The 26,625-nt window shown below is 41.4% G+C and overlaps 1 long non-coding RNA gene across 1 annotated transcript in view; it reads right to left on the minus strand.

Annotated features, from left to right (window-relative positions):
- LOC309837257 overlaps nucleotides 1-26,370 on the minus strand; it is a 35,518-nt gene extending 9,148 nt beyond the window's left edge. The window contains exons 1-2 of the long non-coding RNA XR_014298240.1: nucleotides 26,252-26,370; nucleotides 19,551-19,618 (exon numbers count right to left, since the gene is read on the minus strand). This is a non-coding gene — a long non-coding RNA (uncharacterized lncRNA). The remainder of the gene's footprint in view (nucleotides 1-19,550; nucleotides 19,619-26,251) is intronic.
- Between the last annotated feature and the right edge of the window lie 255 nt (nucleotides 26,371-26,625).

A 26,625-nucleotide genomic window follows, 5' to 3' on the forward strand; every position in this document is an offset into this window, starting at 1 on the left:
ATAAGGCAAATATTAACAGACATAAAAGTAGGACTCAGCTGTAACAAAATAACTGCAGAGAACTTTAACACCCCACTTACCTCAATGGACAGATCATCCAGACACCAATAAGGAAACACAAGCCTTAATAACACATTAGACTAAACTGACTTAATTGGACTAAACTGACTTGATATAAATATAGAGAGGGGGACTTCCCTGGTGATGCGGTGGTTAAGAATCCACCCTCCAATGCAGGGAACTCAGGTTCGATCCCTGGTCAGGTAACTAGATCCCACATACATGCCTCAACTAAGGAGCACACATGCTGCAACTAAGACCGGTGCAACCAAGATAAAGAAAAATTAAAAATAAACTTTAAAAATAATAATAATAAATAAGTATATAGAAAGCATTCCATCCAAAAGCAGAATACACATTCTTTTCAAGTGCACATGGACATTCACCATGGATAGATCACATGCCAGGCCACAAATCAAGTCTTGGTAAATTTAAGACTACAATCATATCAAGCATCTTTTCCAACTACAGCACTGAGACTAGAAATCCACTACAGGAAAGAAAAACTGCAAAAACACAAAGATGTGGACGCTAAGCAATATGCTATTAAGTAACCAATGGACCACTGAAACAATCAAAGAGGAAATAAAAAATACCTGGAGACAATAGCCTAAAGAAAAACAGAAAAAGAAGGCATGACAATCCAGACAGCAAAAGCACTTCTAAGAGGGAAGTTTATAGCGATACAGGGATCAAGGAAAATTTCAAATTAACAACCCAACCTAACCTTACACCTAAAGGAACTAGAGAAAGGAGAACAAACAAAAACGAAAGTTGGTAGAAGAAATAACAAAGATCAGAACAAAAATAGAGACTAAATAAACAATAGGAAATGGAAGGAATCAAGATGGCAGAACAGAAAAACGTGGAGATCACCTCCTCCCACAAATACATGAGGAAAAATTCTCACAATACCTAGTGAACACTGACAGAAGGTATCAGACAACTGAAATTGCAAGAAAGATCACTACATAACCGGGCAGCATCAAAGGAAAAAACAAAGAAGGAATTGGGACATGACCTGAACTCTGGGGAGAGAGCTGTGCAACAGGAAAGGTTTCCTCAACCTGGGAACCCTCCTCACTGGTGGGAGATCAGCCACGACGGGAAGGGAGCCTCCGGGGAGAAAGGGCAACAAGCAGCCTGCAGCAGACAGGACAGAGACGGATGAGCACAGAAGGCCTGTGTCACCTATGTGCTGCAACTCGAGCTTTGGCGGACAGACCCTGGGGGAGGACGGGATGGCTGCATGGAAGCAGCCTGAAGCAGCTGGAGCGTGGCACAGGCTGCAGCCAGGGGTGTACCCAGACAGGGCCCGGACCTGCGTGAGAAGTGCTACCCTCAACAGGCACGTGAAGGGGGGGGGCCCACCACAGCAGCCCCACTCTTGGAACGCTCACGGCAGGCACGGCTCCGCCTCTACGAGCTCTCAGAGCACGCAAGTGTGGGCTGCCCACCCGTGGACGTGGGGCCGACGTTAGAGCCCTCTCCCCACAGCTGTGCCATCTGTGGGCTTACTCTGCCACCGCTGCCCCACAGGTCTTGTAAACTCAGCATCTGTGGGACACCCAAGTGGGTTACGGGGGCTCCCATGGCGGGGGCACGTCTGGCATCAGCAGCTGTGGGCTTTGTGGGTACACCCACATAGAGGCAGGGCCAGGGTCTCAGCAGCTTCTGTAGCTTGCGCTGTGATCCTGGTACCTGACTTCAGTATATCTGTATCTACTGATTTGTGCTGGTGGCTTCGTGAACAGAGAATCTGAGGGCCAACAGGGCCTACTGCCTGCATTCCCACGGTTGAGGCAGGGCTGAGAGCAGTGCTGACAACACTTTACTCTGAGCCCACACGACAGGTGACAGGCGACCACACAACGCAGTCACCGGTGGACAGCTCTTGCGGAGGAATACTCAGAGGATCCTCTCCCAATGCGGGTGCTCCAGTCCTGCCTGCCTCACATGGCAGCTCAGAAACAGATGTGCAATTCTACTCCAACAACTGGGGACCAGACCCTGCCCCAACAGGGCTGTGACAACCACAGAGCAAAAAGGAGTGCCTAATCAATACCCATCGTAGGCTCTAGTCACCCCTAAACCAGTCACACCCGCATCAAGGGGATAACGGACAGCACACAGTGAGGAGAGACGTGCACAGTATCCATACTAAAAACAGCTCTAGCACCAAAAATATTAGACTCACACAGGCTACACAGGAAAGCTCCCACACAGAAACAGCCCTCCAAGACCACAGAAGATAACTGATTCTCCTAAAATCATAGAGTCAGAGAAATATAAGTAAAATGAAGAAGCAAAGGAACCACTCCCAAATCAAAGATCATGAGAATTCCCCTGAAAGAACAATGAAACAGAACTCTCCAGTCTAACAGACTCCAAGTACAAAAAGGAGGTAATAAAAATATTGAAAGAATTATGAAAGGCTATTGAGAGAAATGCAGATTGCTGTAAAACAGAACTAGAAACTATAAAAAGGAACCAAGTAAAATTAGAAAACTCATTTGCTGAGGCAAAAGCTGAGCTGAAGGCAATGAATCACAAACTGAATAATGCAGAATGAATTAGTGATATGGAAGATAAAATAATGGAAATCACCCACTCAGAACAGCAGGCAGAAAACAAAAGAAAAAAAATGAAAGCAGTATACAATACCTATGGGATAATATAAAGCATGCCAATCGATGCAGAATACTGATCCCAGAAGAAAACAGAAAAGGAGATCAAAAATGTATTTGAAGAAATAAATGAAAGAGACAAAAAAAAAAGATCAATAAAACTAAAAGCTGGTTCTTTGAAAAGATAAACAAAATTGATAAACCTTTTCTGAGAAACATGGAAAAAAAAAAGGGACAGGTCCCAAATCAATAAAATCAGAAGTGAAAAGTTAAAACAGACACCACCATAATACAAAAGATTATAAGAAACTACTATGAACAAGTATATGCCAATAAAATGGACAACCTAGAAGAAATGTACAAATTCTTAGAAAAGTACAATCTCCCAGGACTGAACCAGGAAGAAATACAAACTATGAATGGTTCAATTACCAGTAATGAAATTGAATCAGTAATTTTAAAACTCCCAAAGAACAAAAGTCCAGGACCAGTGGCTTCATAGCTGAATTCTACAAAACGTCTAGTGAAGAGTTAACACCTATCCTTCTGAAACTATTCCAAAAAGCTGCAGAGGAAGGAACACTTCCAAACTCGTTCTGTGAGGCCAGCATCACCCTGATACCAAAACTAGACAAATATATCACAAAAGAAAATTACAAGCCAATAACATTGATGAACATAGATGCAAAAATACTCATCAAAATACTAGCAAACCAGGCTTCCCTGGTGGTGCAGTGGTTGACAGTCCACTTGCCGATGCAGGGGACACGGGTTCGTGCCCCAGTCCGGGAAGATCCCACATGCCGTGGAGCGGCTGGGCCCGTGAGCCATGGCCGCTGAGCCTGCGCGTCCGGAGCCTGAGCTCCACAACAGAAGAGACCACAAAGGTGAGAGGCCCGCGTACCGCAAAAAAAATAAATAAAATAAAATAAAATACTAGCAAACCTACTCCAACAATACATTAAAAGGTTCATACACCATGATCAAGTGGAATTTATCCCAGTTGTACAGGGATTTTTCAGTATCTGCAAATCAATGTGATACACTACATTAACAAATTGAAGAATAAAAACCATATGATTATCTCAATAGATGCCAAAAAGCCTTTTAATAAAATTCAACATCTATTTATGATAAAAACTCCACAGAAGGGCTTCCCTGGTGGTGCAGTGGTTGAGAGTCCTCCTGCCGATGCAGGGGACACGGGTTCGTGCCCCGGTCCGGGAAGATCCCACATGCCGCGGAGCGGCTGGGCCCATGAGCCATGGCTGCTGAGCCTGCACGTCCAGAACCTGTGCTCTGCAACGGGAGAGGCCCGCGTACCACAAAAAAAGAAAAAAAATACAGAAAGCAGGCATAGAGGGAAGATACCATGATAAAAGTCATATGTAACAAACCCACAGCTAACATTACAGTCAACAGTGGAAAGCTGAAAGCATTTCCTCTAAGACCAAGAACAACACAAAGATGCCCATTCTTACCATTTTTATTCAACATAATTTTGGAAGTCCTAGCCATAAAAGAAATCCATGGAAAGGAAGAAGTAAAAGTGTCATTGTTTGTAGATTACATGATACTATACATAGAAAAGCCTAAAGACACCATCAGAAAACTACTAGTTGAATTCAGTAAAGTTGCAGGATACAAAATTAATACACAGAAATCTGTTGCATTTCTATACACAAAAAACGAAAGATCAGAAAGAGAAATTAAGAAAACAATCCCATTTACCATCACATCAAGAAGAATAAAATACCTAGGAATAAACCTGCCTAAGGAGGCAAAAGAACTGTATTCTGAAAACTGTAAGACACTGATGAAAAAAACTGAAGAGGACAGAAAGAGATGGAAAGATATACCATGTTCCTGGATTGGAAGAATCAATATTGCCAAAATGCCTATACTACCCAAAGCAATCTACAGATTCAATGCAATACGTATCAAATTACCAATTGCATTTTTCACAGAACTAGAAAAAAATTTTTTTTATTTGTATGGAAACACAAAAGACAAATAGCCAAAGCAATCATGAGAAAGAAGAACAGACCTGGAAGAATCAGGCTCCCTAAGGACTAAACTACAAACTACAGTAACTGAAACAGTATGGTACTGGCATACACAAAAAAAGACATGGATCAATGGAACAGGATAGAAAGCCCAGAAATAAACCCACATACCTATGGTCAATTAATCTACCACAAAGGAGGCAAGAATATACAATGGAGAAAAGATAATCTCTTCAATAAATGGTGCTGAGGGCTTCCCTGGTGGTGCAGTGGTTGAGAGTCCGCCTGCCAATGCAGGGGACACGGGTTCATGCCCCGGTCCAGGAAGATCCCACGTGCCGCGGAGCGGCTGGGCCCGTGGGCCGTGGCTGCTGGGCCTGCGCATCCAGAGCCTGTGCTCTGCAACGGTAGAGGCCACAACAGTGAGAGGCCCATGTACCGCAAAAAAAAAAAACAAAAAAATAAATAAATAAAAATAAATGGTGCTGGGAAACCTGGACAGCTACATGTAAAAGAATGAAATTAGAACATTCTCTAACACCATATACAAAAATAAACTAAAAATGGATTAAAGACCTGAATGTTAAGACCAGATACTATAAAACTGTTAGAGGAAAATATAGGCAGAACACTCTTTGACATAAATCACAGCAGTATCTTTTTGAATCTGTCTCCTAGACCAATGGAAATAAAAACAAAGGGGACCTAATTAAACTTAACTGTTTTTGCACAGCAAAGGAAACCATAAACAAAACGAAAAGACTACCCTACAGAATGGGAGAAAATATTTTCAAAAGATGTGACCCACAATGGATTAATTTCCAAAATATACAAACAGCCCAGTATCAAAAAAACAAACACAAAATCTTAATTAAAAAATGGGCAGAAGATCTAAATAGACATTTCACCAGAGAAGACATACAGATGACCAAAGGCACATGAAAAAATGCTTGACATCACTAATTATTAGACAAATGAAAATCAAAACTACAATGAAGTTATCACCCCATTCTGGTCAGAAAGGCTATTATCAAAAAGTCTACTAATAATAAATTCTGAAGAGGGTGCGAGAAAAAGGAACCCTCCTAAACTGTCGGTGGAAATGTAAACTGGTACAGCCACTACGGAAAACAGTATGGAGGTGCCTTCAAAAACTAAAAATAGAGTTACCATATGATTCTGTAATACCACTCCTGGGCATATATCTGGAGAAAATTATAATTCAAAAACATATATGCACTGTAATGTTCATACCAGCACTATTTACAATAGCCAAGACATAGAAGGAACTTAAATGTCCATCAGCAGATGAATGGATAAAGATACTGTAGTATGTACATACAATGAAATATTACTCTACCATAAAAAAGAATGAAATTTTGCCATTTGCAGAAACACGGATGGACTTCAAGATTATCATACTAAGTGAAGTAAGTCAGAAAAAGAAAGGCAAATACCATATGACATCATTTATAGGTGGAATCTAAGATATGACACAAATGAACTTATCTGTGAAACAGACTCACAGACATAGAGAACAGACTTGTGGTTTCCAAGGGGAAGAGGGGGCACAGGAGGGATGGACTGGGAGTCTGGGTTTAGCAGATGCAAACTATTATATATAGAATGGATAAACAACAAGGTCCTACTATTATAGCACAGGGAACTGTATGCAATATCCTGTGATAAACCTTAATGGAAAAGAATATAAAATGTACATATATGTATAACCGAATCACTTTGCTATACAGCACAAATTAACAGAACATTGTAAATCAACTACACTTCAATTTAAAAAAAAAAATGAGGCCAGCATCACATTGATACCAAAACCAGACAAAGATATCACAAAAAAAGAAAATTACAGGCCAGTATCACCAATGAACATAGATGCAAAAATGCTCAACAAGATACTAGCAAACCGAATCCAACAATACATTAAAAAGATCATAGATCATGATCAAGATATCCAGGCTGAAAGGATTTTTCAATATCTGCAAATCAATCAATATGATACAACACATTAACAAACTGAAAAATAAAAACCAGAAGGAGCAACCAAGATGGTGGAGCAGTAGGATGTGAAGCTCACCTTCTCCCACAAATACATGAAAAATACATCTCCATGGGGAACGATTCTCACATAATATCTACTGAATGCTGGCAGACCAACTCAGGCTGCTGAAAGGGCAAGAAACTCTCCACATAACTGGGTAGGAAAAAAAAAAAAGAAAAGGAAGTGAGGAAGCAGTCGGGACAGGACCTGCGCCCCTGGGAGGGAGCTGTGAAAGAGGGAAGGTTCCTGCACCCTGGGAAGCCCCCTCACTGGCAGGGAGATCTGCTGAGACAGAAGGGGAGCTTCAGAGCCTCCAAGGAGAACGCAGCAGATGGTTTGAGGCAGCCAGAGTGGAGGGAGAAGCACATAGTCAGTGCCACTGCCCTGCACTTCCCAGCCTGAGATGCACATCCTGGGAGCTGGAACTCAGGCTCTGGTGATCAGGCCTGGGAAGAGGACTGGGGATGGTTGTGTGGAAACAGGCCTGGGGGGGGGGGGGCGGGGCACGGGGAGACTGGATTCTGGTGCAACCACAACTGAGGGTGTATGTGGAGGAAGCCTGGGGTGCCTTAGAGGTGAGGCACCATTGTTTGAGGGGTGTGTGAGGGAAGGGGTGACTCACCATCATACCCTTTTCCCCTGTGCACGTGCCTGCTCTCAGAGAACAGGACACCACCTGTGCTGGCTCCAGGGCTCGTCATGATCCGCCTCTGCCACCCGCACAGAAGTGGTCAGGAGCTGCCACCACTACCCACCTGGACTCCAGGAATGGTCACAAGCCACCTCCGTTCCCATTACATGCTCAGGGGGTGCACCTGAGCCACCACTGCTGCCTAAAACCCCAGGACCCGACACCAGCCACCTCACCTGCACATCCCCTATCAAGAAGATAACGATTCTCACACACTGATGACACACGCGACAGGCATCCATACTAAAAACAGCCCTTGCACCAAATATATTAAGCCCACACAACCCCCACATACAAATAGCCCTCGAAGACCACAGTAGACAGTTGCTTCTCCTAAACTCACAGGGTAAGACAAATATAATTAAAATGAAAAAGTAGAGGAACCACTCCCAGTTAAAAGACCAAGAGAATTCCCTTGAAACAACAAACAATGAAACAGATCTCTTCAGTCTAACAGACACCGACTTCAAAAAGAAGATTCTGAAAATACTGAAGGAATTAATAAAGGCTATCAACAGAAATGCAGAGTACTGTAAAAAGGAACTACAAACTATTAAGAGGAACCAATAAAAACTAGAAAACTCATTTGCACATACGAAAGCTGAGCTAAAGGCAATCAGCTGCCCAATAAATAATGCAGAAGAAAGAATAAGTGACCTGAAGGATAGAATAATGGAAATCACACAATCATGACAGCAGACAGAAAACCAAAGGAAAAAATAAAATAAAAGCAATATAAGAGATCTGTGGGATATAATAAAGTGTGCCAATCTGTATATAATAGGGATTCCGGAGGGGAAGAAAGAGAAAAGGGGATCGAAAATGTATTTGAAGAAATTATGGCCGAAAAATTTCCAAACCCAAAAATGGAAACAGATATCCAGGTACAGGAAGTAAAGAGAGTCCCAAACAAAATAAATGTGGAACCATAAAAAAACCAGAATTGCCAAAGCAGTCCTGAAGAAAAAGAACAAAGCAGGAGGCATAATCATCACAGACTTCAGACAATACTACAAAGCTACAGTAATCAAACAGCATGGTACTGGCACAAGAACAGACATATGTATCAATGGAACAGAAGAGAGAGCCCAGAAATAAACCCACATGCCTATGGTCAATTCATCTTCAACAAAGGAGGCAAGAATATACAGTGGGAAAAAGACATTCTCTTCAGCAAGTAGTGTTGGGAAAGTTGGACAGCCACATGTAAATCAGTGAAGTTAGAACACACCCTTTCACCATACACAAAAATAAACTCAAAATGGCTTAAGGACTTAAACATAAGACATGACACCATAAAACTCCTAAAAGAGAACACAGACAAAACATTCCCTGACATAAATTGTACCAATGTTTTCTTAGGTCAGTCTCCCAAGGCAATAGAAATAAAAGGAAAAAGAAACAAATGGGACCTAATCAAACTTAAAAGATTTTGCATAGCAAAGAAAACCATCAATAAAACGGAAAGACAACCTACAGAATGGGAGAAAATATTTGCAAACAATGCAATCGACAAGGGCTTAGTTTCCAAATATACAAACAGCTCATACAACTCAACAACACAAAAACAACCCAGTTGAAAAATGGGCAGAGTACCTAAATAGACATTTCTTCAAAGAAAAAATGGCTAGTAGGCACATGAAAAGATCCTCAACATTGTGCATTATTAGAGAAATGCGAATCAAAACTAAAATGAGGTACCACCTCATACCAGTCAGGACGGCCATCCTTAAAAATTCTACAAATAACAAATGCTGGAGAGGGTATGGAAAAAGGGAACCCTACACTGTTGGTGGTAATGTAAGTTGGTGCAGCTACTGTGGAAAAAAGTATGGAGGTTCCTCCGAAAACTAAAAATAGAATTACCATATGATCCAGCAATCCCAGTCGTGGACATATATCTAGACAAAACTATAATTCAAAAAGACACATGAACCCCTATGTCCATAGTACTATTCACAATAGCCAAGACATGGAAACAACCTAAGTGTCCATCAACAGAAGAATTTATGAAGAAGTTGTGGTACATATATACAATGGAATACTACTCAGCCATAAAAAGGAATGAAATAATGCCATCCGCAGCAACATGGATGCAACTAGAGATTATCATACTAAGTGAAGTAAGTCAGAAAGAGAAAGACAAATATCATATGTTATTACTTATATATAGAATCTAAAATATGACACAAATGAACCTATCTATGAAACAGCAACAGAATCACAGATATAGAGAACAGGCTAGTGGTTGCCAAGAGGGATGGGGTTGGAGAAGGGGTGGAGTAGGAGGTTGGGGTTAGAATATGTAAGCTTTTATATATAGACTGGATAAAACAACAAGGTCCTACTGTATAGTACGAAGAACTATATTCAATATCCTATGATAAACCATAATGGAAAAGTACATTAAAAAAAGAATATATATATATATATATATAAAAATAACTAAATCACTGCTGTACAGCAGAAATTAACACAACACTGTAAATCAACTATACTTCAATTAAAAAAATACTGATCATAGGGCTTCCCTGGTGGCGCAGTGGTTGAGAATCTGCCTGCCAATGCAGGGGACACGGGTTCAAGCCCTGGTCTGGGAAGAGCCCACATGCCGTGGAGCAAGTAGGCCCGTGAGCCACAATTGCTGAGCCTGCGCGTCTGGAGCCTTGCTCCGCAACAAGAGAGGCCACGATAGTGAGAGGCCCGCGCACTGCGATGAAGACTGGCCCCCACTTGCCACAACTAGAGAAAGCCCTCGCACAGAAACGAAGACCCAACACAGCCATAAATAAATAAATTAATTTAAAAAAAATACTGATCATAAGAAAAAGAATAAAAATCTTATGATCATCTCAATAGATGCTGGAAAACCTTTTGGTAAAACTCAACATCTATTTATGATAAAACAAAAACTCTCCAAAAAGCAGGCACAGAGGGAACATACCTCAACATAATAAAGCCCATATATAACAAACCCATAGCTAACATATTCAATGGTGAAAAGCTGAAAGCATTTCCTCTAAGATCAGGAATGAGACGAGGATGCCCACTGAGGCCACTTTTATTCAACATAATTTTGAATAAATTATCACAACAATCAGAGAAGAAAAAAATAGAAGGAATACAAGTTGGAAAGGAAGAAGTAAAACTATCACTCTTTGCAGATGACATGATACTGTACGTAGAAAAGCCTGAGGACACCACCAGAAAACTACTGGAGCACATCAATGAATTCCGTAAAGTTATAGGATACATAATTAATATACAGAAATCTGCATTTCTATAAACTAATAATGAAGTATTAGAATGAGAAAATTAAGAAAACAATCCCACTTACCATCACATCAAAAAGAATAAAACCTAGGAATAAACCTACCTAAGAAGGCAAAATACCTGTACTCCGAAAACTACAAGACACAGATGAAAGAAACTGAAGATGACACAAAAGGATGGAAAGAATACTGTGTTCCTGGATTGGAAGAATCAATATTGTTAAAATGACCATACTACCTAAGGGAATCTACAGATTCAATGTAATCCCTATCACAACACCAATGGCATTTTTCACAGAACTAGAAAAAAAAATTTTTTTAATTTGTATGGAAACACAAAGGACCCCAAATAGCCAAACAATCTTGAGAAAGAAGAACAGAGATGGAGGAATCATGCTTCCTAGGGACTATACTACAAGCTACAGTAATTGAAACTGTATGGCACTGGCAAAACGAAACACATAGATCTGTGGAACAAGAGAGAGAGCCTATAAAAAAATCCAGGTACTCATGTTCAATTAATCTACCACAAAGGAGGCAAGAATATAAAATGCAGAAGACAGTCTCTTCAAACAAGTGGTGCTCAGAAAACTGTACAGCTACATGTAAAAGAATGAAATTAGTACATTCCCTAAAACCATATACAAAAATAAACTCAAAATGAATTAAAGACCTCAATATAAGACCATATACTGTAAAACTCCGAGAGGAAAACAGGCAGAACACTCTGACAAATTGCAGCAGTATTTTTGGGGATTCATCTCCTAAAGTAATGGAAATAAAAGCAAAAGTAAACAAATGGGACCTAATTAAATTTAAAAGCTTTTGCACAACAAAGGAAACCATCAACAAAAGGAAAAGACAGCCTACTAAATGGGAGAAAATATTTGCAAATGATATAAATGATAAGGGATTAATATCCAACATATTTAAACAGCTCATACAACATTACATCAAAAAAACATACAACCCGATTTTAAAAAGGGCACAAGAACTGAACAGTCGTTTTTCTAAAGTAGAAATGCAGATGGCCAACAAGTACATGAAAAGATGTTCAACATCGCTAACCATCAGGGAAAAGCAAATCCAAACTAAATGATATCCCCTCACACTTGTCAGAATGGCTACCATCAAAAAGAACAGAGAAAGTGCTGGCAAGGATATGGAGAAAAGGGAACCCTTCTACAGTGCTGGTGGGAATTTAAATTCGTGCAGCCACTTAGCAAAACAGTATGGAGGTTTTCTCATAAAACTAAAGCTACAATTACCATATAACCCAGCAATTCCAATCCTGGGTATATATCCAAAAAGGCCCCAAAACAGTAATTCAAAAAAACACATACACCCCAATGTTCATAGCAGCATTATTTACAATTGCCAAGATATGGAAGCAGCCTCGGGGTCCATCAACAGACAAATGGATTAAAAAAAATGTGCTGTACACACACACACAGTGGAATAATAGTCATTGAAAAGAATGAAATTTTGCCATGTGCAGCAACATGGATGTACTTGAAAGGTATTATGCTAAGTGAAGTAAGTCAGACAGAGAAAGATAAATACTGTATGGTATCACTTATATGTAGAATTTTAAAATATAACAAATTACTGAATACAACAAAAAAGCAGCAGATGCAGAGATATAACTAGTGGTTACAGCAGGGGAGGGGCAATATAGAGGTGGGAGAGTGGGAGGGACAAACTATCGGGTGTAAGATAGGCTCAAGGATGTGTTGTACAACACGGGGAATATAGCCAATATTTTGTAATAACTGTAAATGGAACGTAGCCTTTAAAAATTGTATAAAATTAAAAAAAATTTTTTCAATTAAAAAAAGAAAACATGTCAGCACCAAATTTATAAGCTTCCTCAATAAAACATGTCAAAATCATATTTGTTGAAAGTGAATGAAGGATGGCACACACAGGATTAACAATGTGGCATGAACAGTAGTTTAATTAGTCTCACAGGTATGAGGTTGTGAACTTGGACACTGTTCTCCTTAGGATAAGTTCCTACACCTTTTATTGCCACCTCAAAGTTGATGACCCTATTGTTTCCTACCCACATTGTCACCCTGCCCTAGAGAGGCCTTGTTAAACTCCACAAGAACTAGAAGGACAACTGGAGGTTCTTATCGGTCAGAGTCTCCTGATACTTTCTACCTTAGTTTCTTGGACATGCTGACCACTCTATCCAGTGGCTTCAAGAAACATTTCTGCATGTAGAGCAGGATAATATTGGAACATATTGTTCAGTGTTTTGCTCCAAGAATCTTCTCTTAAACAGTAAACCCCCTGCATCAAAGTGTCCACCATAAGCTGCCTATGAACTAAAGGCGCAAAGAGAGATTGAAACTTTAGACCCCTGGAATGTGTGTTTAAAAAACAAGTTTCAGGGACTTCCCTGGTGGCACAGTGGTTAAGAATCTGCCTGACAATGCAGGGGACATGGGTTTGATCCCTGGTCCAGGAAGATCCCACATGCCGTGGAGCAACTAAGCCCATGTGCCACAACTACTGAAGCCCCCACACCCTAGAGCCCATGTGCCGCACCTACTGAGCCCCCGTGCTGCAACTACTGAGCCTGCTGCTGCAACTACTGAAGCCCACATGCCTAGAGCCTGTGCTCTGCAACAAGAGAAGCCCTCATACTGCAACGAAGAGTAGCCCCCGCTCGCTGCAACTGGAGAAAGTCCACGTGCCGCAACGAAAACCCAACACAGCCAAATAATTTTTTTTTAATTAAAATTTAAAAAAAAAAGTTTCAGAGGCAAAATCTTAGAAGAGAGAAAGAAGTCAGAACGACTAAGGTCTTTTTACGTTCCAGTACTAGGCAGAGAGCTGGAAGAGGGAGAAAAATACAAGATATGAGAAAAAAAATGACAGGGTCAAATTGTGGTCCTCTTGAGAAGGGGTGGTATGCTCCACCCACAGGCTGTAGGAGGGTGAACGCCTGAAAGACTGAGATATACTACCACGTAGCAGCTGGGATCAAAGAGGATCTCAGGCTGTAGTCATTACATTACTTCTGAGTAACAACCTCAAAATGTGCACCCCACTCCTCTTTACATACATGTGGCAAACTGAAAAAATGGCTCAGGAGCCTCAACAGGCAGAGAAGGCCTGACCCAGCCCCAGAAGATTCACGGCACCCCAGATACAGTGGAAGACCAGATATTTTCTCTATCCCCTGAGAAGTTCTCCCAAAACTATAAAATGTGGAGGAAACCAAATAGGTCCTGGGCTTAGAACTATAGGGGACTTAGCTCTGATATGTATTAACTGAAAACCAAGAGATGAAGGGGAAAGAGGGCTTTCCATCCCTCTCAAACCAAGACATCAAAATGGTAGGAGGGGCCAGATAGTAGAGTGTTATAGGTCATGCTAAAGCCTTTGCTTTGGCTTTGAATGAGCTGGAGTACCATAGCAGAGTGCGAGTTTAAACTTGTATATATTTGAGTAACACAGTGATAAGGATGCTTGTGCAGGGTTAAATTTCCTTTGAGAACTTATATGAAATGGACTTTTATTTTCCCATGGTTCTTTCCCATTTGAGGAGAACTTCTCAAAGAATATCTAATGAAGAAGCTTGCTCTGTGCCCATCTGAGCTCTCATTTAAGTTCACATCTAAATATATTCTGACCAGGAATTCCCTGTCAGTCCAGTGGTTAGGACTCTGTGCTTTCACTGCCGAGGGCCTGGGTTCAACCCCTGGTCGGGGAACTAAGATCCCACAAGCAGCATGGTGAGGCCAAAAAAAATAACAACAGTAATACATCCTGACCTCTCTGTATTTTTCCGTATTTTCACTTCACTTTCCATAGATCAGGGCTCTTCCCCTTGTTCCATAGTGAAAATACTGTTCACCTCAAAAGAGATTTCAATTTATAAAAAAAAACCCAACATGATAATGCTATACTCAGTGCTTTGTTCAGCTAAGAAGAAAGGATATTATAGATGGATCTAGAAAAGTGTTTCAACAAGTAACCAACTGACTGCCTCCTGGATGTTTAGAGATGATTTAAAATGTGTAGACATCTAGCACCCTTCCAAGAACCACTGAATCAGAAGCTCAAGAGTAAAACCACAGACTGAAATGTTTTTAATTTGCCATAAGGCGTTCAGACTGCTAACATTCTACAAACCACCACTAATCAAGCATGTGCCAGACTTCTGAAGAAAGGGGTACTGATACTGTATTCTGTAACCTCAGTGAATTTGTTTATTATCACTAATGGTCTTTTTAAGGATTGTTCAGATGTTTTTACATATAAGAGCATGTTTTCTGTGAATATAGTTTGACTTCTTTTTTAATTTTGACTTTTCTTTCTTTTTTTGGGTCTAATTTATCTGGCTAGATATTCAGTAAAATGTTGACACATAGTGCCAAAATGCGTCCCCACACTTGCTTCTTCCTGATTACATGGGAAAGCTTTCCATCTTTAACAATGAGTATGATGTTAACTGTGAGATTTTAATAAATATCCTTTTTAAGACCAAAGATAATCCCTTCTATTCCTAGTTTTGAGTACACTCTGTTTTTGTTATACGGAGTGTTCTGTATATTTCTCTTAGGTCTACAGTGTTTGCTTGGTTTACAGTTTTGCTCAGTCCTTTATTTCCTTATTGAGCTCCTGTCTGGTTATTAAAAGGAGAGTACTGAGGGAACTCCCTGGTGGTCCAGTGGTTAAGAATCCACCTGCCAATGCAGGGGACACGGGTTCAATCCCTGGTTTGGGAAGATCCCACATGCCGTGGAGCAACTAAACCCATGCAACCACAACTACTGAGCCTGCACTCTAGAGCCCGTGAGCCGCAACTACTGAGCCTGCACGCCACAACTACTGAGCCTGAGTGCCACAACTACTGAAGCCCACCTGCCCTAGAGCCCGTATGCTGCGGCTACTGAGCCTGCAGGCTGCAACTACTGAAGCCCATGTGCCTAGAGCCCATGCTTCGCAGCAAGTGAAGCCACCGCAATGAGAAGCCCGTACACCGCAATGAAGAGTAGCCCCCGCTCGCCAAAACTAGAGAAAGCCCGTGCGCAGCAACGAAGACCCAACACAGCCAAAAAAAAAAGTTTAAAAGGAGAGTATTTTGAGGTCTCCAACTATTATAGTTGAACTGTCTATCTCTCAAATTCTGCTTCAAAAAATGTGGAGATTTGTACTTATGTATATATTGTTTACAGTTGTTTCATCTTCTTGATGAATTGACTCTTTTATGTATATAAATACATATACGTTACATGTACCTTATATATATGTATATACATATATATAATTATATATATATATAAAAATATCCTTAAACTTCTTTGGTAACAATTTTATGACTTAAAGTTTATTTAATCTGACATTAGTGTAGCTAAGATTGGTAACTGTTTCCACAATGTTTTTTCCTATCCTTTCACTTTCAACCTATTTGAGTATCTTAAAGCAAGCATTCTGTAGAAAGATACAGTAGAATCATTTTATAAAAATTCTTGCAATCATTGACTTTTAATGAAGAGTTTGATCTACTTATCTTAAAAGTACCCAATAAACAAGGGAGGAATTACTTTTGCTATTTAGCTATTTGCTTTCTGTATGTCCAATATTTTCTTGGTCTTGTAATTCCTCGTTTCCTTCTTTGTGTATGTCTGTACATGCATAACATTTTGATTCCCTTCATATTCACATTTCTGTATATGTTAAAATTATTTTCTTAGTGGTCACCCTGCAGATTATTTATTTTATATATATATCCTGTCTCCCTTTATATTGTTATTGTCAAAAATTACTTCTTTATACATTTTGCATTCAATAACAGATTTATAATGATTGTTTACATATTTGCCTTTTAATTCAGGTTAAAAAATGAGTTATAAACCAAAAAATACAGTAATACTGCCTTTTATATACACCTATGTAGTTATATTACCACTGTTCTTTATTTGTTCCTGTGCCTTTGAGGTACTGCTAGTAGCCCTTCATTTTGGCCTCAAGAATTCCATTTAGTGTTTCATGTAGTATAAGTCTGTCAGTGTGAACTTCCTCAGCTTTTGTTTATCTAGGAGTCTCTAAATTTCATTATCAATTTTAAAGCATAGTTTGCCTGATAATGAATTTTTTTTAATCTTTTGAAATTTAAATATATCATCAGATTCCTTCCTGGCATCCACAGTTTCTGAGAAAGAGGCTGTTAATTTTATTAAGCATCTTTGTACATGAGAAGTCATTTCTGTCTTGCTACTCTCTACATTCTTGTTTTGTATTTTAACAATTGACTATGTGTCTTGCCCAAGCTCTCTATGAATTTATCATACTTGGAGTTCGTTGACTTTCTTGGATTTGCAGGTTCACATTTTTAATAAATTTGTGAGGTTTTTCAGCTCTTATTTCTTCAGATATTATTTCTGCCCTTTCCTGTTTCTCCTTTCCTTCTAGGACTCCTATTATGTGTATACTGGTATTCTTGGGAATGTCTCAAAAGTTTCTTAGTCTCTGTTCATGTTTCTTTTTACCACCGTTCTTCTATTCAGAGTGGATAATTCCAATTAACCTATGTTCAGGTTCACTGATTCTTTATTCTGATTGTCAATCTGCTGTTGAAATCCTCTAGTGAATTCTCAATTTCAGTTGTGGTACTTTTCAGCTCTAGAATTTCTAATTCTCTTTTTTGATATTTTCTGTTTCTTGAAACAGTTTTCTCCTACTTTCTTTTAGTTCTCTGTCCATGGTTCCCCTTAAGTCTCTGAGTACGATTCAGACAGTTGATTTAAAATCTTTATTTAGGGGCTTCCCTGGTGGCGCAGTGATTGAGAGTCCGCCCGCCGATGCAGGGGACGCAGGTTCGTGCGCCGGTTTGGGAAGATCCCACATGCTGCGGAGCGGCTGGGCCCGTGAGCCATGGCCGCTGAGCCTGCGCGTCCGGAGCCTGTGCTCCGCAACGGGAGAGGCCACAACAGTGAGAGGCCCGCGTACCGCAAAAAAAAAAAAAAAAAATCTTTATTTGGTAACTATAGTATCTGTGCTTCCTTATGAACACCATCATTAACCCGATAATCATGCTCAAGCTTCCCATTCTGGAGAAATTCTTAGACAACTGTAGTAAAGTCGGCATGCTCAGAAGCAGCCACTGTGGCTTTTTTTTTTAAATAATAATAAATTTATTTACTTATTTGGCTGCATCAGGTCTTAGTTGTGGCACACGGACAACTGTTGTGGCACGCAGCCTCTCTAGTTGTGGCGGATGGGCTCTAGAGTGCACAGGCTCAGTAGTTGTGGTGCAGGGGCTCCGTTGCTCCACGGCATATGGGATCTTAGTTCCCCAACCAGGGATCAAACCTGCGTCCCCTGCATTGGAAGGTGGATTCTTAACCACTAGACCACCAGGGAAGTCCTGGCCTTTTCTTATAACAGTAAAAACTGTAAAGGACCCATTTATCTTCATTAAGAGAATGCTCCACTGAGGATACAAAAAAGAAAGTCATCTCTATGTCTGTTCATGAAAACAAGTCTAAGATACATGATATGTAGATATTTAAATTTGAAGAATAAAATACCATAACAAAATATTTAGTAAAGAATATTTTCTAAAATCACATTTCCATATATAAATGTACTGCTGTAAGATCTGCACTGAGAATGAACTGTGGTTTCTGATGGAGACAGTAAGTGATGGTGTTAAGATGCGACCGGGAAGGGGATATTTTACTTCTTAGTCTCTAAACTGCATCGCTGTGTGAAGCTGAATTACAAAACTGTATCTATGAAGTGTTTAAAACAAAAAAATATAACACTGAACAACAAGCAGTAGAATCATAATTTGGCTCCAGTCTATCTGATGACAGAAATTTGTGCTCCTATGTCTTGGCTAAATTATAACCATCTTTATCTAAAACACATGCTGGGACTTCCCTGGTGGTTCAGTGGGTAGTAAGACTCCACGCTCCCAATGCAGGGGACCTAGGTTCAATCCCTGGTTGGGGAACTAGATCCCACATGCATGCCGCAACTAAAAAAGATCCCACATGCTGCAACCAAAGATCCCGCATGCTGGAACAAAGATCCCACATGCTGCAACCAAAGATCCCGCATGCTGGAACAAAGATCCCACATGCTGCAACGAAGACCTGGCACAGCCTAAATAAATAAATAAATAAATCTTTTAAAATAAATAAATAAACAAAAAAAACACATGCGTTATGAGAGTCCCTACATGAACAGGAGGGTCTCTGTAAGATGAACGTGCTGTGAATAATTTTTAAAACCCTTATTCTTAGATAACACCCTATTATTTATTTGTTTCTCAACTTCCCATTCTACTTTACAGTACTGGTATTTTAGAGTGAAAAACTTTTACTGATTCAGTGAAAAACTGATTCACTCCTTTTATTTCAAAGGCACTAATAAAATCTGACAAAGCAAGTCTCCCCATATCAGTCTTCCTGCCCAGACCTCCTCAGGTATTCGTGCACAGTAGTACATCACTTACACATGTAGTCGCTTTCATCCTGGGTTACGTGGAGATGAAGGGGCACCCAGAAGGGTGCACTACACAACCCTCACTGCCCTACCTCACTGACACCAGAGCCGACTCCCCATCTCCAATCCACGCCTGAGCATAAAACCTTTCACGGGGTGACCACCTGAAACGGGGCTCTGCCCAAGTTCCCCGTCACCGGGTCACAGTGCCATGGAATCTGCAGGGAGGTGACAGGAGACTGAGGGAAGGCCCTGTGTGTGAGTAAATATTTTAGACAGGAACCTTCAGAGACCAAGAAGCTCAGCGCGTCCAAAACGTGTCATTTTAGGAAGGAGAGAACAGTCCACAAAGAGTATGACTTTCACCTGGGAAAGGGCCATTCCTTCTCCTTTCTCTCCTCTTCCTCTGAGCTTCTTTCTCAGGTAGGATTATTCTGTGTGACAAAAACACGTTCTTAAATGCTTAGAATCAACATACCCCCCCCCCCCCGCGCCACAAGTATACACACAGGGAGAACCTTAATACGGGGGAGAGAAGGGCCGCAGCAACAGGAGGGATGCAGGCAAACAACCTCCTGTAAGGAGCCCAGTCGGTGAGCCCGTCACCCACTTCTTCAGGAAGCCCTCCCTGCTGCTGCTGGAACGCCCAGCGCTGCAACGGCGCCGTCCTTGTCCACTTGGCCCTCAGCCAGAGGCAAGTGCCTCGTCCCAGCCCCTGGCTCCTCCCGAGGAAGCCGGCATCCAGTGACTGGCTGATGCAGGATAGGATGCTTGTCCCATCCCACAAGTGGGAGCAACTCCAAAGGGCCACCCCAGCTCCAGAGCTCCCTGAAGCTATACTGAAGACTTCAGATTTTTGTCCTGAAGGCGATGGGAAACCCTAAGAGGGTTTAATGCCAACAGATGACACAATTAAACTTAAGATTTACCCTAAAACCTGTAATTATACTTGTTTCTTCAACTTAATTAGTGGCACAGTATCTATTCTTCCAGGGAACAATGTATCATCTTCAATTACTCCATCCTTTCCTCTTACCTACATCTAATAAATCATCAAACGACACAGACTCTACCTTCTCAATAGGTTTCAAATTCATCCTTTCCTTTCATGTGACGCTTTCTACCCCACACGCATCCTCACGTGTCACTCAGATAATTTCAAAGATCTGCGAAGTTTCCCTTGCCTGTGATTTCTTCTTCCTTCAATCCATAATCCACACACTTATGAGAGTTCACTATTTAAAATGCAACACTGACCTATTAGTATCTTGTTTTAGCCTCTCAATGACCTCTTTGTGTCAACAGGATCAAATCAAGCTCCTTAGGAGAGACTATGTCGTGAGTCCCCTGGTGACAGGACCCCTGCTTTGCCTGCACTTCTTTCACTCTCTGCGTCACGCTCTGCGTCCAAGCAACGTTACAGGATGCTAATATCCTCTTCTCCACCCTGACAATACACTTACTTTCTTTATTTTGGAATGCTGCTTCTCCTTCATTAGCTGTTGAATTAATATAAACTATTTAAATCCAACTTGAATAATAAAAATAAACTAAGATGAAATGGCTGTAAGAGCTGCCTCTCCTGATTCTTTCTCTTCCCCTAACGGTCCCATTTAATCCCACCCAGAAAGAATCATTCACCTCTGCAGTTTACGCATGCTTCTATTATTTCATTTAACAAGGTATGTTTAAAAATATTCACATATCTATTTTCCCTAAAAGAATGTAAGCTCTGTGTAACAGGGAACATGTTTTCCACTCTGGTAGCTTGCATTCGGTTCCACATGCTGGCAGCCACCTCCTGAGATCTCTTCTGAACGTAATTTGAAAGCCCACCTTATGGTAACTGACTTACCCAGCTCCTCATCATTCAGTGGGGTCTGCTTATAGGCCATTTGAAACAAGGCGCTTGAGTGGTAAGACGATATCCTTTTTTCTAAATTGTATTTATTTATTTATTTGGCTGCATCGGGTCTTAGTTGCAGCACGTGGGATCTTTTTAGTTGTGGCATGCAAAAGCTTTAGTTGAAACATGTGGGATCTAGTTCCCTGACCAGGGATTGAACCCAGACTCCCTGCATTGGCAGTGCGGAGTCTTAGCCACTGGACCACCAGGGAACTCCCGAGACGATATCCTTAATCATGTAACACTTGATGAAAGCATTAATTATTAGGAAAGAAATACCTGTGTTTCAGTGTCTCACTGAAAATAAGTTGTTGAGATTGAATGAGCAGAGGTATAAGTGCAGAAGCAGAAGTAAGCATACACCAGTTGGAAGATGTCATTGCGTTTACAGCAATATTATTTCATAGTAATATCATTTTATTATGAATATCATTTTATTACCTTCCTACTGGATTACTAGTGCTAAAATTTGTCTGTATACCAGCAGGTACAAGGATGTGGCTCCCAACACATCCACTGGTGCAACTTCGAGCACTATTTATTTATTTATTTTTATTTATTTTTCTCACACACACACACACACACACACTGTATTTTATTTTTACAAGAGATAAATAAACTGACACCAGGCATTGGAAATGGATGACCACAACAGAAGCAACAATGACTGCATTACCAAACACGAAACACACTAACACTATGTCATAATATTGACATTCAGTCCAGGAATCCTCCACTGTAACAGCTCCTTTACTTTGCAGTGAAAATTGATTTGAATATTCTTTGCCTCTGAGTCCTTGTGGGATTTTTTTTTTTTTAATTCAAACAGAAAGTCACAAAAATTATAATCATCCTCATCAGTTCACTCTCGAGCACTATTTAAAAAGTGGATCTTATGCCAGCTGGGACTGGACCCAGGTCATTGAATATGAGGATATAATAATACCTAAGGAGCTAGGGTAGTCCATACTGATGAGGTATTTTCTATCTTCAACAAGTAGCCTTCTTACTCCCTCAATGTAATCGGAGTAGGAACTGTTCTCCATTTGACTGCATTACCTGCCCACTCATACTCTCGTTGATACTGATTAGCGTGGACACACACAGCAACACATCCAACACTACACGTTTCCACATGGTCTAATCTTTTCTTCATAACCTCTGCCTTCAGTAAAACATACTGTGTATTTTTTTATGACAAACATCATAAGCCAATAAATAGTTTCTTGAACTCAGTTACAGTGCTCCAGTGTTTATGTGAAGATTGTAATCAAGCAGTTATTCAGAAAGTTGTCTCAGGTCCTTTGGCCCGGTTCTGCTTTCTCATATAGGCATCCTGCGTTGTCAAAGGTTCTTCCTAAAATTTGGCCCAAAGTCCAAAACAGAATATTCTATTGAAGAGATGAAGAACCAACCATCTGTTTTTATGATATTGATACCGAATGTTGCATTTATATCAATGTATTCTTAAGTCACATTAGCTTTTTTCTATTTTTTTGAAGTATAATTGATGTACAATACATGTTTCAAATATACTAAACAGTGATTTGACATCTGCATACGCTATGAAACCATCACAAGTCTCAAAGAAAGAAAAAAGAAAAAAGATTTACCCCACGATTCATAGACAGAGAAAGAAGCTGATAGTCATGCCTCTTTCTCTGGGCTTATGCGCCTGCCTCTTTCTCAGTGGATTTCATTATTGTTGGAGAACTGGGACATGTTTCAAATTCTAATGATAACTGGGCACACATCCAAAAAACCTGCCAAATGCAAACACAAGACCAATTTTCAAAATCATTTCAGGGATCCCATTTGCTCAGACTCTGAAAACCTGGTCTGCTCTATCTTCTCCATGGTACAGGTGGCACATGAGACTCAGAGGGGAAGTAATTTTACCAAGTTACCCTGAAGAAGTCTGAGTTGAGTGAGCAGAACTGAGTGTAAGTGGTGGCCTGGATAAGTTTAAATACAAAGAGTTTGTCCTAATTCCAGATTAACTTCCATATTCCTGAGCAAGAGAAGCTTCTCTTTCAGGGGTTTAATCAAACCCAAACATTTAATTCCTCCACTCCCCAAAAAAACAGAATAAAAAATACAAAATTATAAATAGTTATTACTCCAGGAAACCATGAAAGAGAGTCACTTGTAGAGATGAACTCTGAGCAGTCTCTTCATCATGAACACATGGGCTCTGTTGGAACAAAATTCCACATCAATCCAGCCCATCCTGGGACATCCCTGGTGGTCCAGTAGTTAAGACTCCACGCTTCCACTGCAGGGGGTGCGGGTTCTATCCCTGGTCAGGGAACTAAGATCCCACACGCCGTGTGGCGTGGCCAAAAAATTAAAAACAAACAAAAAATCCAGCCCATCCTTCAATCTGCACAAAAAGGATAAAGGGGATTAGAGGGGAGCATCTGCTTAGCTGGAGCCTTCAGCTCAGAGCTCACTAATTTAGCAAATCACTTAAGGGAAGAAAGCAGCTACTGAATGTTAAACTAGTTAAACTAGGTTTTGAGTGTTAAAAGATTATCAACATCCTTAACCACACGCATAGTGAAATACTGTAAAGTTATTTACCAGACATCAAAGAATAGTTCCAAGTTAGGATAAAAAGCATATAAACCTCATAATCTAAACAATAAAATTTAGAGGGAAAACAATCTGGAAATTTAAAAAATATCCAGGGGGCTTCCCTGGTGGCGCAGTGGTTGAGAGTCCACCTGCCGATGCAGGGGACACGGGTTCGTGCCCGGTCCGGTAAGATTCCACATGCCGCGGAGCGGCTGGGCCCGTGAGCCACAGCCGCTGAGCCTGCGCGTCCGGAGCCTGTGCTCCACAACGGGAGAGGCCCCAACAGTGAGAGGCCCGCGTACCGCAAAAAAAAAAAAAAAAAAATATCCAGGGACCTCCCTGATGGTCCAGTGGCTAACACTCCGTGCTCCCAATGCAGGGGGCCTGGGTTTGATCCCTGGTCAGCGAACTAGATCCCACATGCCGCAACTAAGAGTCTGTACACCACGACTAAAGATCCCATGTGCTGCCACTAAGACCAGACGCAGCCAAATAAATATTTTAAAAAATATATCCACTGGGTTCTGAGATTAAGTTAAAACAAGTGTGAGGATACATCAAATTTAGAAAAGGATGGCATGAGCCACAGTAGAAAGGGGGAGAGGAAAATAGTACTGTTAATAATAGCTATTTTAAAAAGCACCATGTGGTGACAGAAATTCTTCCCCCATTTTTTGAAAGCTAAGAGGAGGACGTGGAATTGACTGAGCTAAGTCTCTGCCCCCTGGATCAACAGGGATTGTGAATGGAGTTACCATCTGATACAATAATTGGGAGCAAATCTGGGGGGCCACCCCATCTCCAGAGCTCCCTGCTGGAGCGATATTGAACAGTTTGTCCCGAGGGTGATGGGAAACCATAAAAGGATTTAATGGCAAGAGATGACACAATCAAACTTATGATTTACTCCTGATACAGACAAGCTGAGAAAAAGGTATGCCTCCAACTCTGGGCCTATGCCCCTGCCTCTTTTTTTAAGTGTTTTTTCATAATTGTTGGTAGACTGGAACGTGTTTAAAATTTCAGTTATAACCGGGCAAACTGGTCTCCTCTATCTTCTCCATGTCACAGGTGGGTACACTGAGACTCAGAGGGGGAGAAATTTTACCAAGTTAACCCTGAAGATATCTGAGTTAGGTGAGCAGAACTGGGTAGAAGTGGCAGCCTGGATAGGTTTAGGTAGAAAGGGTTTAAATGTCCTAATTCCAGATTACCTTTCATATTCCTGAGCAAGAGAAGCTTCTCTTTCATGGTTTAATCAAATTCAAACGTTTAATTCCTCTTTTCCAGAAAACATTATAGTCAAAAAATATGAAATTACAAATAGTTATTCCTCCAGAAAAACAAGAAAGAGGGTCACCTGTGGAGATAAGCCCTAACAATCTCTTCATCATGAACACATGGGTTCTGTGGAAACAAAGTTTCACATCAATCTAGAAAAGGCTGGAACCTGGGGCCCCTGACTACAGTGCCTGCACCTGGACAGAGGTGTCCTGAACACAGAATACAAAGAAGCCATAAGGCACTAAAAATAACTGCATACATGCACAGCTTGGGCAAACAGCTTATGAACAATAAGAAACAAAAAGGCCAAAACCCAACTGCCACTTCTGAGGTGCTGAGAGCAAAAGCAGGGTACTGCACATGATCCCTGCACCCAGCACCACCAAGGGGGTGGGCAGACCACCCAAGCTACACCTCAGGCCCGACCCACCGATCTGCCCCTACCCTCACCCCCTTTAAGGGACCAGCTCGCACCACACACCCCCATCAGGCGGGCGAGCAAGGGCACCTGTTTCTTGTTCTCACTCACTTGTGCCGCAGCACGAGTCCCAATAAAGCTTTGCCTGAATTCTTCGTCTGGCCTGTTATCAATTTCTACTGATTAGAGTCCAAGAACCCAGGTCAGTAACAAATCCAGCCCATCAGTTAACTGCACAGAAAGGACAAAGGGGACTTGAGGGGACAATCTACTTAGTTGGACACTTAAACTCAGAGCTCACTAGTTGAGATCACTTAAGGGAAGAAAGAAGCTACTGAATGTTAAACTAACTGGTTAAACTAGGTTTTGTGTGTCAGAAGGTGATCAACATCCTTACCACATGCATAGTGAAGTTATCTACCACATATAAGAGAATAGTTCCAGTACAGAATACAGCAGAAACCTCAGAATCTGAACAATGAAATTTAGAGTGAAAGTAACTTGGACATTTAAAACATACCCAGTGGCTTCTGAGATTAAAGGTAAAACAAGTGTGAGGATACATCAACTGTCATGACTCAATGAGCCATCAAAGAAAGGGGGTGATGGCAACAGTACTGAGGAGTGGGGGTGGGGAGGGGAGCCGGGAGTCACACAAAGGTTTGAGAAAGGGAGTCAGAGTAGGAAAACGTCGCTGCAGGAGGCCAGTGTCTCTACGGACCGACAGCAGAAAGTTGGGGCCGGCACCTCCTCAGAGCGATTTAAACCGGAACCGGACCCACACTCCCAGGACCGAACACAGTCTTCTGCCGACGCCGCGAGACGCGAAAAGGGCGGACTCAGAGCGAGAGCGACGACCGCGTTCAGGGAGGTTTAGCTTACCGGGACACCCCCGAAACCGAGGTGTGGAGAAGCGAGGCCTGAAGATCGCATAGCGCTGTTAGTTTCGGACCGAAAAACCGAGACTCACTCGCGAGAGCGCGCCTCTTATTCTGGGTCTGCACCTCACTGCGCCTGCGCAAGGACGCGGGTCGAGGGCGGGGCCACTAAGCGGCGCGTCAAAGGACGTTCCGGTGGGTGGAAGCGGTGTTTGATGGCTGGGCGCAGCCTGTGGACGCCGGGTGTGGCCTTCGAACCCGCACTTGGGAGATTCTGGTCTGTTCCTCTTCCCAACGGAGAGGTTCTGCTTCTCTACTTTGGATCCTTTGAACTGGTCTGGTGTCCTTTGGAGCCAGGCTAGGTGCAGAAGCGGAGAG

This window comes from Grampus griseus (assembly GCF_964374135.1).
Source record: "Grampus griseus genome assembly, chromosome: 19".
In the NCBI taxonomy this organism is placed as follows: Eukaryota; Metazoa; Chordata; class Mammalia; order Artiodactyla; family Delphinidae; genus Grampus; species Grampus griseus.